Source organism: Eumetopias jubatus, unplaced genomic scaffold (assembly GCF_037043125.1).
Source record: "Eumetopias jubatus isolate StellerSeaLion01/CBP00866 unplaced genomic scaffold, mEumJub1_p1.0 scaffold_10, whole genome shotgun sequence".
Classification (NCBI taxonomy): Eukaryota; Metazoa; Chordata; class Mammalia; order Carnivora; family Otariidae; genus Eumetopias; species Eumetopias jubatus.
Genome location: NW_028274816.1, coordinates 123986190 through 123999994, shown reverse-complemented (window position 1 = coordinate 123999994; position 13805 = coordinate 123986190). Strand labels below are relative to the sequence as shown.

Genomic DNA, 13805 nt, shown 5'->3' with positions numbered 1-13805 from the left:
CTGGGAGAGCTCACTGTTGTTCATTATGAGCATTCCCCACCCAGATGTAAAGGTTGCATTCCTGCCAGATTCTAAGAGGTAGTAAGGACTACCCTGAGAATCACCTCCAAAGGTACTAGCCTGAGGGATGCCAAGCCAGGTGCCTGCCTCGTGAGCCCAGAGCCCCATGGAATCCAGAAGCAATGGGCTTCTGGGCTCAGGGCCTCACCAGAGCCTTGCAAGTCCCTTATGTCTTGGTGGCTTAAAAGATAGCAAGTGGGCAGAAATTCCCAACTCCATGTTCTTGTCCACCCCTACCCATGCCCACTGATGACAGTGCACCCCTTTCCTTCTTTTAGAAAAGCAGCAGCAAGCCCCACATCACCAGCTACACCCAAACACCCAGGTCCTACGATGCAGCCTAAGACCTGCCCCAGGCGGAGGCACGCCGATTCTTACTCAGCTGCTCTGCTTCCTCTTTCCACAAACAGTCTAGTCATAAAAATAACCACCACTAGTACTGTCACTGCTCATGAAGGGGCCTGTGCGCAGCTGCTTGGTGGCTAAGGAAAGTGAGGCTCAGAGAGATTAAGTTACTCAAGACACAACCAGGGAGCGCCGGAGCCCGGACTGGACCCTGGTCCATGTAACTCCAAAGCTAGCACTCAACACCCTCTATACCCTTCGGCCTCGCTGGCCTGGGTGACCAGAAGCACTGACAGGCAGGGCTGGGCTGCCTGTACAAGTTCAGTTCCTTAAGCTCCCTACAGAAGGAGCAGGCTCAGAACAAGTATGTATCCTGTTCAAACCCAAAGCACGAACAAGCCAAAAGTCATTCACTCACGAGAAGGATCGGGAAGACCTATTCCAGTAAGATCCTGATGGTTCCCCAGCCACGTACCACAAGAAAGTCAGGGAATGAAACAATGAAATGGAAATCACAATCTAGATCTCTCCAGACATATTCTATAGACAGTAAGCAACGTAAGAACTTGGAGACCAGCGAAATGTACTCATTCAGGGGACTTGTACAAGGGCCACCTGATCCTGGACCCCAGCACCTACCTTGCAACCCTCCAGCCTGGGCTGGTCCAGGCTTCCTGTTTCTTGCAGGACCACAGGTGGTGGGGTCCCCGTGCCCCTTGCAGCCTTGCCCATCACCCAGCTCCACAGGCAATGCATGGTGAGGGGCCCAAGCCCTGGGTCCCCGGCAGCCACAGCCCCGGGTGCAGCGTCTCAGAGAAGGACAAGGCAGGGAGAGGAGTTTCTGTTTTCATGACTGCAGTGAACAGTCACCGTAGCCAAAAATAGTTTGTGCCTGGGAGCTGGGGAGTCAGCACATACCTCCCGGAGCAGGTGCTGGTTGTGAGACACTCAGGCTCTGGCGGGCCTCACTGCAGGGGCCTGGGGACCTGGGGACCCAGATACCCGGGATACCAGGCCACAGACAGAGAGGTGTTCTCCGCCTTGCTGCTCACCTCCAGAAAGTCTGACCTGAGTCAACAAGGAACGCGATCATTTCCCTCCTCCCGGTGAATCATCTGGGGAACCCCCACCCCCACATGAACTCCAACTACCCCTAACCCTCCTGGAGCTCTCACACATTTGGGGCTGGGTGGTTTGGACAACCACAGAAGAGTCCTATGAACTACAGCGAATGCCCTAGATGGCACCCAAGACAACCATGAAAAATGAGGCTCAGCTGTCAAAGCTCTTAGAACGATACACCGAGAACAGTGAACTTTACTTGATGTACAATGGGAAAAGAAATGTAAAAGGAGGGGCTGGCTATCAGTGGCTGGTGGAGTTGTGGGGGGGATTTTGTTTTCTTTTCTGAGCCTTTTTATTTTCAAATTTTCTTGTAATGGACGCTTGTAATTAGATTGAGAAAATGTTGCTTTGAAATAAAATTCTGAAAAAGGAAAAGTGTTCAGGCATCACAGAGCGAATGTACCACATGGTTCTATCTATGAGAATTTAAAATGTGTGTGTGTCTCTGGGTGTGTATTTTGTGACCCCTGCTTTGGAGCCAGATGTCCTCGATATGAATCCTGGTCACACCATGTACCGTCTAGGGGACCTCAGGTAAGTGACACTGTTAGTTGCATATTGGGCATAAAGCATTGCCTCCTGCTATAGATTAAAGATTCATGCCCCCACCTCAACACCTAATCCCCAGGGTGATGGTATTGGGGGTAGGGCCTTTGGGAAGTGATCAGGTTATAAGGGTGGAGCCCTCATGATGGGATTCGTGCCCTTCTATAAAAGAGAACCCAGAGAGCTGCCTGGCCCCGCCCACCATGTGAAGACAAAGCAGAAAGACCACAGTCTATGAATCAGGAAGTGGGTTCTCACCAGACACTGAATCTGCCGGCACCTTGATCTTGGACTTCCCAGCTTCCAGAACTATGAGAAATAAATTTCTGTTGCTTATAAGCCCCCAGTCTATGGTATTTTGTTATGGCAGCCCAGATGGAGTAAGACATCATCTCATAAGGTTACTCGGAGGATCGAATGAGAGACACTTCACGTAAAGCTCACAGCTCAGCCCCAGGCATGTTGGGAACACTCACTAAAGAAGTATAGCACAGAGGCTATACTTGGCTGGCTGGCTATATAGCACAGAGGCTATATAGCACTGGCTGGCTCAGTCAGTGGAGCGTGCGACCCTGCGTCTCAGGGTTGTGGGTTCAAGCCCCATGCTGGGTGTAGGGATTATTTAAAAATAAAACAATCTTTAAAAAAAAAAAGAATCTGGGGGCACCTGGGTGGCTCAGTCGTTAAGCGTCTGCCTTCGGCTCAGGTCATGATCCCAGGGTCCTGGGATCGAGCCCCGCATCGGGCTCCCTGCTCCGCAGGAAGCCTGCTTCTCCCTTTCCCACTCCCCCTGTTTGTGTTCCCTCTCTCTGTCAAATAAATAAATAAAATCTTTAAAAAAAAAAGAATTTATAGCATAAATTCATGAATAAACTTCATTTAAAAAAAGGAAGAAAAAGAAAAGAAAAGCCAAAAATGAAGGCTGACTGGAAGGAAGTGCACCAAAATGTTTATAGCATTTCCTCAGAGTAGTAAGATCATGTAAATCTTCAATAAATGGTAGAATTATTGTTTTAATTTATATACTTTTCACATTTTGAAAATGCACATCCAGGTAAATTACTGGATATTAAGAAAAAAAGAAAGGTAAAAAGCCAAGAAGCAATGATTAGCTCTGTGAAGCCCCACGGAGAGCCTCTGGTGAGGGTGGGGACCACAGCAGCTGCAGTAAAACCTCTCTTGCCATCTGGGGGTGTGAGTATGTTAATGCACGTCTCTTCTTCCATCAGCAGAACTGTTTTTCCTCCAGGAATCCACTTCCGGAGCGCAGGTGAAACCGACCCTTCAGAGCCCGCGCACTCTCCGCCATGCTGCTCAAGGGCTGAGCCATGCCCAGTGTGGGCTAACTGGAGTTTTTCAGCTTCCTAGCCCTGTGCTTGGCTCTGGTATAACACATGACCAAAGGCAGGCCATGCACAGCCTTCTGTGGGATTTTTCAGCTACAGTTCTAGGACCACGGGCAAGCACCACCACCATGCAGGAAGAAAGTGAGGCTTAGCTGCTGGTACCCTTGGTGCCTGCCACGTGGGTTAGGCCTGGCTGAGAAGTATACTCTTAACAGCATCACCTGAGCCTCTGCATCCAGACCTCCCTGGACTTCTATTACCTATGCTGACAAAAGTTCTTAGTGTAAGCCAGTCGGCATTGGAACTTGCTACGCAAACGTTCTAACTAGTAGGAGAATATAACAGCTTGTACTTAGTACTTACTACGTGCCCTCGTAGCATGAATTCCTCCATCTATTTATCCCTCCCCTTCATTCATCTCATCGACAGACAGCTACTGAATACCAACTCCGTGCCAGGCACTTTATTCCAGGCTAGGAACACAACAGCCAACAAAATACGCACTCCTTTTCTTTAGGGAGCTTACATCCTAGTAGGAAACACAGAATAAAAAAAAAAAACTAAAGTATGTAATATATCAGTTAGTAATAACTAATACATATAATAATACTGAAATTTGTGAATAAATGCTAAAAAGGAAAGAGCATGCTGAGACATGGGGGGCATCTAATATTAGCCCGGGTGGCCTCTCTGAAGAGCCGACCTCTAAAGATCCTAGCCATGAGAGTACAGAAATTTCCAGGCAGAGGAAACAGAACATACAAAGGCCCTGGGCTATGACAGGAAACCTGACGTGTTCTAACACAAGGCAAAGAGTAGGGGGGCAGGGAATAGTGTGGAAGAAGGAGGCAGATGCCAAATACTTCAGGGCCTTGCAGGTAATGGTGAAGGGGCTTGGATTTTATGCTGAAGGCAAGACACTAAACGAAGGACTGTACTCAGAAAAGTGAGATGATCGGATCTGGCTTTTAAGAAAAATCACTCTTGGCTCATGGAAAATGAAATGAAGGAGAGGGCAAGAGTAGATAGAGAGAGTGATGTAGGTGCTACTGCACAAATCCGTGCAGTAGCTAGGCCTGGGGCGGGGGAGGGGGGAGCAGTAGTGAAAAAGAGATATAGGTGGGCTTGGGATATGGATTTGGAAATAGAGCCAGCAGGCTTTGCTAGTTAATCAAATGTGGAGGTAAGGAAGCAGAAGGAATGAGAAATGACTGCTCAGTTTCTAGCTAGAGAACCGACAGACGAGTTAACAGGCTGAGAGGTAAGGGACTTGTCCATGAGCTACTGGCAAAATCAAGTTTTCTGTTCGCCTCCCAACACCAGGTTCTGGGCTGTCTATTTCCCCAATCTTGCCACCTGCCCAAAAGCGTCCAGGTGAGAACCGAGCCACCAAAATGCATATATTGATTTTCTTTCCAAAGAAGGGTAATAAGGGGCTTTTGTTTACAATAATTAAAACAGTGTGACACAAGAATTTCCCAATGATACATCCGGCTGGTTAGATGTGTTCTAGAGCAATCTTGCCTTTGAGGCCAATCCCGGAGGAGGGGACACCGAACAGAAACTGACAGCAGGAGCTGGGTGGCCCCGGAGGCAGCTCAGGCACCCTCTAAGCCAAAGTCATCCCACAGCAGGGCTATAGGCATACAGCCATGCCAAGTCCGGCCCCTCAACGAACAGAGCAGAGCCAGCTCAGGAACCCCGACCTCAGCCACCCTTGGCAGCCCCCAGACACCTCCCCTCATGGCCCCTGCAATACAACCCTCAACGAGCCCAGGTGAGAATGCTCCTGAGACCCCTCAGCCCAAGGGACCAAAACTCTTTGGATGATCTGATCTGAAGTCATTCATTCAACAAGGACACAAGGCAGCAGGGACAGAGCGAACAAAATAGCCAGAGTCCTGCCTGCATGGAGCGGGATCCAGTCTAGTCGGTTTTCACTGAACTCAACAGCCCAGAAATCCAGAGGATTGAGGAGATGGGCTCACTATTCATAAATGCCGACCAGCACAGGGCTAGCCAGAACAGTCACGCTCCAGTTTTCTTCAGGTTTCTAGAAACCGGGGGCAATTTCACACTCAAAGCTTAAAAGAGGGCACTCTGGCTCAGAACCAGAAAAGAAAGCACTTCATCTATTGGAGAGAGGGATGTATGCAAGTTCAGTAAGGATAAGAACTCACGCGCAGCACCCAGAACAGGGCCTGGCACTTAATAGAAGCTAAGTGTACACCAAACGAGTGCATGGCTGGGTGAACAGGAGACGACACCGGAAGGCCCTCAGCTCTGTATGGGGCCCCGTCTCAGCCCTTCCTCCCTTGGGGCCCGTCAGCCTGTTTCCATGGTGGTTATTTGTAGATGTGTACATCCCACACCCCAATAAGCCCCCAGAGAAGACTGTACTTTGTTCATCAATTAATCCCCTGTGGTAATTAAGTAAGTGACCAATGGATGTCGAATGAATGGATATTAAGAAAAGAGGGGGAGGAGGAGAGGAAGAAATCTCAGAGCAAGGCAGGAAGGAAGGGGGAGAGAGAGAGAGAGAGACAGAGATCGATTCATTTTCTTTTTAAAGATTTTATTTATTTGTCAGAGAGAGAAAGCACAAACAGAGGGAGTGGCAGAGGGAGAAGCAGGCTCCCCACCGAGCAAGGAGCCCAATATGGGGCTCGATCCCAGGAGCCCGGGATCATGACCTGAGCCGAAGACAGATGCTTAACCGACTGAGCCACCCGGGCGCCCTGAAAGAGTTCAATTCAATCGTACAATTGCATACAGTAACCCCCGGCTGGGCTAATCTAAGTAAGAAGCTGAGTCAAGGAAGGGAGACTGGCTTTGGAATCACAGGGACCTGAGTTTAAATCCTGACCCAGCTATCATGTCACTGTATGGCACCGACAGGTCACTCAACCTCTCTGACCCTCAGTTGGCTCAGCTTCAAAATGGGGACCAAGCTGTCTCCCCCCGCTCCCCTGGGTGTAAGGATTAAACAGGATGATATATACCCAAAATGCCTCCTTCCTTCCATATCCCATCTCCAGCTCTTCTCCTGACTGGTTGGGTGACGTGGGCACACCAGCCCACCCCCCCAGGCCTCCGTCTCCCCATCCCGCTGGGCCGGGACTGACACCTCAGATCCTCAGTTGCAAGGCAGTCAGAGCCGGTGCAGATCCAGTGAGAGTGCGGGCTGCATTCAGAGGCCGCTCCCAGCTGCCAAGAGCAAGGCCTCTGGCCCCCCAGGGGGAGAGGGTGAGGATGCTGGGAAGACGGACATGAGGGAAGGCTGGGCAGAAGGGCAGCAGGATTCATGTGCATTAAAGCTGAACCCAGGAGCCAAATACCAGCTCACTTTTCCGGTTTAATCTTCCACAGCTTGTGGCTTCACACAGCCCACCCGCCAGGGCCCACATGGAGCTATGGCCACTCCCAGCCAATGGGAAACCAAGATGGTGGCAGACCTCAGGTAGCTTTCTTCCCCATCCCCAAGAGAAGGCCTGATTTTAAACATGGGAGTGAGTGCGAGGGCAGTAGAGGAAAAGGGAAAGAGAAACTTGCCCAGTCCAGGCCTTAACAAAAACCCCTTACCGGACTTGCCTGCATCTTCCGTTCAGAAAATGCCACCAGCGAGACCTTCCCCCGGGGAGCCTGTGGCCTGTGGCTTAGGCCCTGGAATCCCAGCCTCTGAAGCGCCCACCTCTCTCTGCTAGGACTGATCCCAGCCAGCGCTCACCACTTCCTCTAACAACTTCCAGCAGGGAAACTGCGGCGGGGGGGGGGAGGGGGATGGCCCCGCACCAGTAGGCTCTGAAATCATTTCCCCCCCAGCTGCAGCCAGAACATGAAGCTGCGATTTCTCACCTGTGGAAGGTCTGGGGGGTGAGGGTGGAAGGAGTCACAGTGTGTGACTCTAGGTGTCTGGGGAGGGCGGAGGGCGAAGGCACTCTCCTGCTCGGGGACCCCTCCCCACGCGGTGCCCCTGCACTGTCCTCGTGATGAACCCAGCCTTCTCACGGGCAGGGGTTTTTAGTTTCCCTAAAAGAATTCTAGTGCTCTCTCTCTCTCTCTCTCTCTCTCTCTCTCGTCCACAAACACAGGCACTGCACTGGTCTCCAGACAAATCCCCCCACACGAAGATCTCCATGAGCTGACCGTTTGCTGGCCAGTCTCTCCCCAGGCCAAGCCCTTTGCGAGCACTTCCTGTGAGGCCCAACCAGCGCCCTCAGCCCTCAGGGTCTCTGCTGGGACCAATCCCGCCCTCTTGCCCTTCCCGACGGCCTAGGTCCCAGCTCTGAGGGAAGCCCTCCCCGCTCTTGGTCCTTCTCCCATCTCCCAGGGTGGGTTTGCCGGCTTGCTCCCCCCACCCCATCCCAGGCTGCCTTCCATCAGGGCGCTTGGTGTCGGCTCTGGGCAAGTCCCACCGCAGCCTGTGAGCTCCTGGGGCTGGCGGGGGTGGGGCGTCTCTAGCATCTCTGCTGTGAGCATGGGGTCCCGCCAGGGCAGGCTCCACACCTGCACTGCCCAGCACCAGCAAGGGCCATATGTCTCTTTACGTGAAAATTCATTACAGTAAAACAAAATTTAAATTTTGGCCTCCCCGTCGCACTCATATTTCAAGTGCTCCGTGGCCACGTGTGGTTGGTGGCTACCAGGTTGGGTAGGGCAGTACAGAATGCTGCTAGACAGCGTTGCTCTAGAGGAAGATCTGATGGTTTTGGGTAAACATACAAAGGTGTCTCCCAAGCTGTCTTGTCTCCAAAGGAGTTAGAATCAAAGGTCATGTATGTCAGAAGCACCCACCTCGGGCTCTGGAGCTGCAGGGGGCTGAGATCTAACTCAGAAAGGGAAGGAGGAGAGCAGAGGCCCTTCATCCACACCAGAAACCAGGAAGGGCCACTACCAGCCTGGGGCCACGTCTGCATCCAGTCCCTCTCTTCATGTAGCAAAAAGGCACGATTTCCCAGGAAGGTCAAGATAAGCAGAGAACGCAGAGGCCAAAGGGACACCTCCGACCACCATGGGCTATACCAGTGCTGGGGCCCTTCAGGACCGATAGCTCAGCAAAGTTAACTGCCAGACTTCATGATTCAGATCCTTTATCCTAAAAACCAACCAAACCAACCAAAAAAAAAAAGGACACATAGATAAGACCCTGTTTTAAAGTCTCCATCTCCAGCCTCCATGCTATGATGACTTTCATTCCCCCCTCGGTCACTCCCTCACACCCAGCACATAATTTGCCAAGGGCTTCCCATAGGCCAGGCGCCGTGCAGCTGGGCACGTGGACTCTTCTGGGCACAGGCTGAAGCCTTCTGCGTGCGCCTCTATGTGTGCAGATGGGCACCCCTCACACAGTCATTGCTAAGCTGGCTTGAGGAAATCTTTCCTGGTAACTAGTCTCTGTTAAAGAGGAATGAGATGGATTTGTATGGCTAACAGAGATGAGATTAAGACTTAAAAAAATACCGTACGAGCCCATTTTAGCAATGATAAAAAATTAAAAAAAGGAAACAAATTTGTATGTAAATAAGAACAATGTGCTATCCTGGATTGGCTCCTAGAACTGAAAGAAGCCACTAATGGAAACACTGGTGAAATCCAAAGAGAGTCTGGAATTTAGTTAACAGTGATGTACCAACATTGTGTTCTTAGTTTTGACAAATGCGCTACGGTAAAGTACGACGTTAACGATGGGGGAATCTGGGTGAAGGCCATATACAGGAATTCCGTACAACCATCGCAATTTTTCTGTAAATCTAAAACTATTCCAAAATAAAACGTTTATTTAAGAAAACAAGCAATGTTCAGATACCATTCAGAAGTGAAAGGGTTCTATCTCTGAGATCATGCTTTTTTTTTTTTTTTTTTTTTCTTTTTTTGGCAAAGCATGGGTTTTTATGCTGTTTGGAGCTTTGGTTTCTGAGATTTGTACCTATCTTTGATGGGTGGAAGTTTTAAAACCAATTCCGGCTACAAGCACACAAGACCCATCAGGGTCTAGGGTGAGCAGGGTAGGGTGGGTGTCAGAGTCTTGTGCCAGGACACTGCTCTAACTCTGGGCCCCCAGCACTGTGCCCCCCGCCAAGTACAAGGAGAGACTCCAGGAGCAGAGCCAAGTGGAGGCAGGCCCCCTCTCTGATCAGCAGGGGCTGGGGTTACTCAGGTAAACAGCCCTTTTTCCCAACCTTCAGCATACTCTGGCCTGGGCCTAAGAACCAACCTGAGATTTGCAGGCAAGAAATAGAATAATCTTGAGAAAAGGGGTCTGGAGAGTTTGGGGAAACCATATGGATTCCCAGCCAATGGTTCTTTGTGATTCTTAAAACCCATGCAGAAAGCTGCTGGCCCATGCCCCAGGTACTCTCAGGCAGCCCGGCCCGGCCCACCCTCCGGCTCCCATGTCCTTGGCCTCAGTTCCACCAACCTCCTGGTGAGGAGGCCCATGAGTGAGCTTTGCCACCGGCAAGGGGGTGGGAGGCAGACCGGGGCCCAGCTTTTGTCCTCCTGCTGCCCTTCTTAGGCCTTGAGCTGACTCCCCCGGCCGCTTGATTCAGAAAACTGCCTCCAACCAGCCCCTGCTCTCCCAGCCTTCCTTTGACTCCCTGCTGCTTTTCACTCAGCAGATGGCTATTTCCACCTACCTGTGTGCAAACCTCCAGCAGTCTCTGTGGGGCTGGTTCTCACTCAGGAGTAACAGCAGGTGAGGAACTGCCTAAATTTTTTCTCCTCCACCCCAGTGAACACCACTGTGCCTCTAAGCACTTGACCTTCACAAGCAAGTGCTTCGGAGCACAAGAGGCACGTAGGTCATGGCGCAGCCCCATACAGACTACAGAGGCCTCGCAGCGAGGGGCTAGCCAGGCTCCCGGAAGCACAACCCCTTAATGAGTGAAGTGTGTTGGTATGGTCAGGAGTGCCAGAGAGGCCCAAGGACTCCTTGGGGCACTGGCCTGTCCCAGCCTTCCCGAGGACACCAACCTTCCCAGGGCTCTTCCTAGAGGCTGACTCGTGGGTAGCTGGGCAGAGCTGGGAAGGTGCATCTTTGGGGCTATGATTCTAGAGTGGCTTCTCTTGCAGGGCATGAAAAGCCAAACCTTGGAGTAACCTGCGTCTCCACCCACTCAGGACCAAACCCTCGACTCCTGGGACACCCACCACGTAATAATGAGATTCACCCTTCCTCCCTCTCGATTGTCACATCAAGCCCAACGCTCGCTGGGTTGTTACAGAGCTTGTATTCCAGTGGGAGACAGCAGACAGACCACATACAACAAATAAGTTAGATACACTCCAGGAAGCGGTCGGTGTCGTCGAGAAAAATCAGCCAAGATGCACTGGTAGAAAACAAAGGGTAGGAGTGATCTTTAGATCAGGTTATCAGGGAAGACTGCTCAGAGGAGGTGACAAGGGACTGGATACTATGGTAATGTCCACAGGGTGAGCCAAGGAGAAAGCACTCAGGGGGAGGAAGAGGGAGTGCAAAGGTCAGACCAGAGGGAGCAAAGAGGAGAGAGTGAGCAAGATCAGGTCAGGGAGGCCAGCAGAGGCCCAAGTGGGTGAGGAATCGGGCATTTATTCAGAAAGAAATGGGAAGCACTGAAAAATGACATGATCCAATTCATGTTTCTGTGGACACTCTGGCTGCTGTGTGGAAGTGGAACGGAGCGGATGGATGATCAAGTAGGGAGACAGTTAAGGGGCCGCTACAGGAGTTTGGGGAAGAGAGAATGCTGGCCTTGACCGCGGGGCTGGCACTGGGGATGGAGAGAGGGGATGAGGTCTGCAGATCGGGGGGAGGGGGCAGGGGTAGAGCCCACAGGGCTGGCTAAGGGCCTGAACATGTGAGGGAGGGCACGGGAAGACTCAGGGACGGCCTCTTGGGCAGCTAGGGGGATGGTGCTACCGTTCTCTGAGGTGGGCAGAGGTGGGAAGAAAACATGTCTCTGTGAATGGAAGGGGAAGAACAAGAGCTCGGCATGAAACGTTTCGGAGCCGCCTCGTGATCTCCAGGTCACCGGGGAAGGTCACTGGGCAGCTGGAGACACTCTTGCCCTCTCACCGCGACCCCGTCATTCCCACCGAGCTCTCTGCTCACACTCTACCCCAGTCCCCCAGGCCGGGTAGCAGCCTGATTCCCAAACCACATCTGGCGCTTGGGCTCTCCCGCCTGCCTGACTGCCCCCGCCTTCAAATGAGCCAGCCCATCATTTTCCACTAGCTCTGCTGCATCACTCACGACCTCCTGACTCAGACACCACCTAGCGCAGTATCTGCTACACCTCTGGGCCTGGCTGCAAGACCCCTGTCCCAGCTGCCCCCATGGGGCTCTCCAGGAGCCTCAACGCCCCTGCAGCCAGCCTCCATGGTGCCGGCTTCTGCACTGGGCACGCCTGGCTCCTCTCTCACAGACGGACATGGGCAGAACTGGGTGTCCGGCACACTCCAGATCTCTGCAGCTCCAAGGAAAATGCCTTCAGGAGCTAAGCCTTCTGCCAGAGGTGGCTCAGGCCCTAGAAAGGAAGTTAGAAGGCACAGTTTGGAGTCCAGCAGGCCCGGGTCTGAACCTCGAGAGCATCACAGAGCCCTTCGGCCTCTCCAAACCTGTGGTCCTCGTCTGTCAAGTAAGGGATGATGCTGGCGAGACGCTGAGCAAGTCACTACCTCTGTGGGGCCCCGGCACCCTCCAGGTGTGAGGAGAGGCTCCTTTCCGTCTCTGGGACTGGGGGAGGGGTGGGGTACAGGTTGGGCTTGGCTGGGGGGCAGGGGCGACCGTTCAACTCTCCCTGGCTCCCAAGTCCATGATCTTAAAACACATCACCATGGACAACCATTATGTGTTGTTGAGATCTCCTTCCTGTGTGGCAGAAAGCTGTGAGACTGGCAGGTGGGGAGACGTGGCTCCTCACACACATGTGCATGCGTAAGTGTTAATAAAGCCCCAGGAAACTCAACCTTCACAAAGACCAGCTCCTTCCTGCCAGCTTTGTGTTTTGTTTTGTTTTTTAAAGATTGTATTTATTTATTTGACAGAGAGAGACACAGCGAGAGAGGGGACACAAGCAGCGGGAGTGGGAGAGGGAGAAGCAGGCTTCCCGCGGAGCAGGGAGCCCGACGCGGGGCTCGATCCCAGGACCCCGGGATCACGACCTGAGCCGAAGGCAGACGCCCAATGGCTGAGCCGCCCAAGAGCCCCTTCCTGCCAGCTCTGTAACTGCTGGTGTGCACCACAAATATGAGGGTTGCCGGGGCCGGGCCAGGCCAGGCACTTGTGACGTGTTAAGAGCACCCCGTGGGTCCCCCCGTTTACCCCCATGTACTCCCACTCCTCCTCCTCATGACAGGACCTTTTATGATCACGTCACTTCCTGTCCAGGAAATCTCTCCTAGGGAAAATTCCTAAATATACAAAGAGATGCATAAATCATATTAACCACTGTGTTATATATAATAGCCAAGGACTGGGATGAACCGCTGCCTGATAAACCACATCCCATACACACCATCAAACATTATGCAGCTACTTTAAAAGAGGGGTTATTAAGTGTGAAAGTACAAAGAAAACATGCTGGTTAGCAACAGCAAATGATAACAGCAAAACAAAACTGTTTATTCAGGATGGTTTAAACCAGTGTTGCCCAAGAGAAATACATTGCAAGCCACATACTTAAATTTTTGAGTCGCCACATTTTAAAAAGTGAGTCTATATGAAATTCATTTTTAGCAACATTTTATTTAGCTTACTATATCCAAAAGAGTGTCATCTTCAATGTATACTAAATATGAAAAGTTATTAATATATTACTTTTTTCTACACAAAGTCTTCAGAATTCAACGCCTCTTTGGATTTCTATCTTTGAAATTATAGCACGTCTCAATGTGGATTTGCCATGTTCCAAGTACATAGTAGCCACGTTGGCTAGTAACTACCTTACAGCACGGGTCTGACCCCTTAGAAATTTTAAAAAGACTTAAGTATTAGTGGGGGAAGAAAACTAGAAGGAAATATCAAAATGATCTTATATCTTAATGATCATGGACTTACGCTGAGTCGTAGGAATATATATGTGATTTTTTTCTTCCTCTGTTTTCCAAAGTGTCTATAAATAATCAATTCATATTGCTTTTAAAATAATAGCAAGAGACAACGTTTAATTTTAGAATCAAAGGGATTTAGGGGGCGCCTGGGTGGCTCAGTTGGTTAAGCGACTGCCTTCGGCTCAGGTCATGATCCTGGAGTCCCGGGATCGAGTCCCACATCGGGCTCCCTGCTCAGCAGGGAGTCTGCTTCTCCCTCTGACTCTCCTCCCTCTCATGCTGTCTCTCATTCTCTCTCTCTCTCAAATAAATAAATAAAATCTTTAGAATCAAAGGGATTTAAAAGACCTCACT

General features: G+C 51.1%; 1 protein-coding gene across 1 annotated transcript in view; it reads right to left on the bottom strand.

Annotated features, from left to right (window-relative positions):
* The window catches only part of KSR1 (kinase suppressor of ras 1), a 146001-nt gene that overhangs the window by 52513 nt on the left and 79683 nt on the right, over nucleotides 1-13805 (bottom strand). The gene's annotated exons all lie outside the window — the stretch shown is intronic.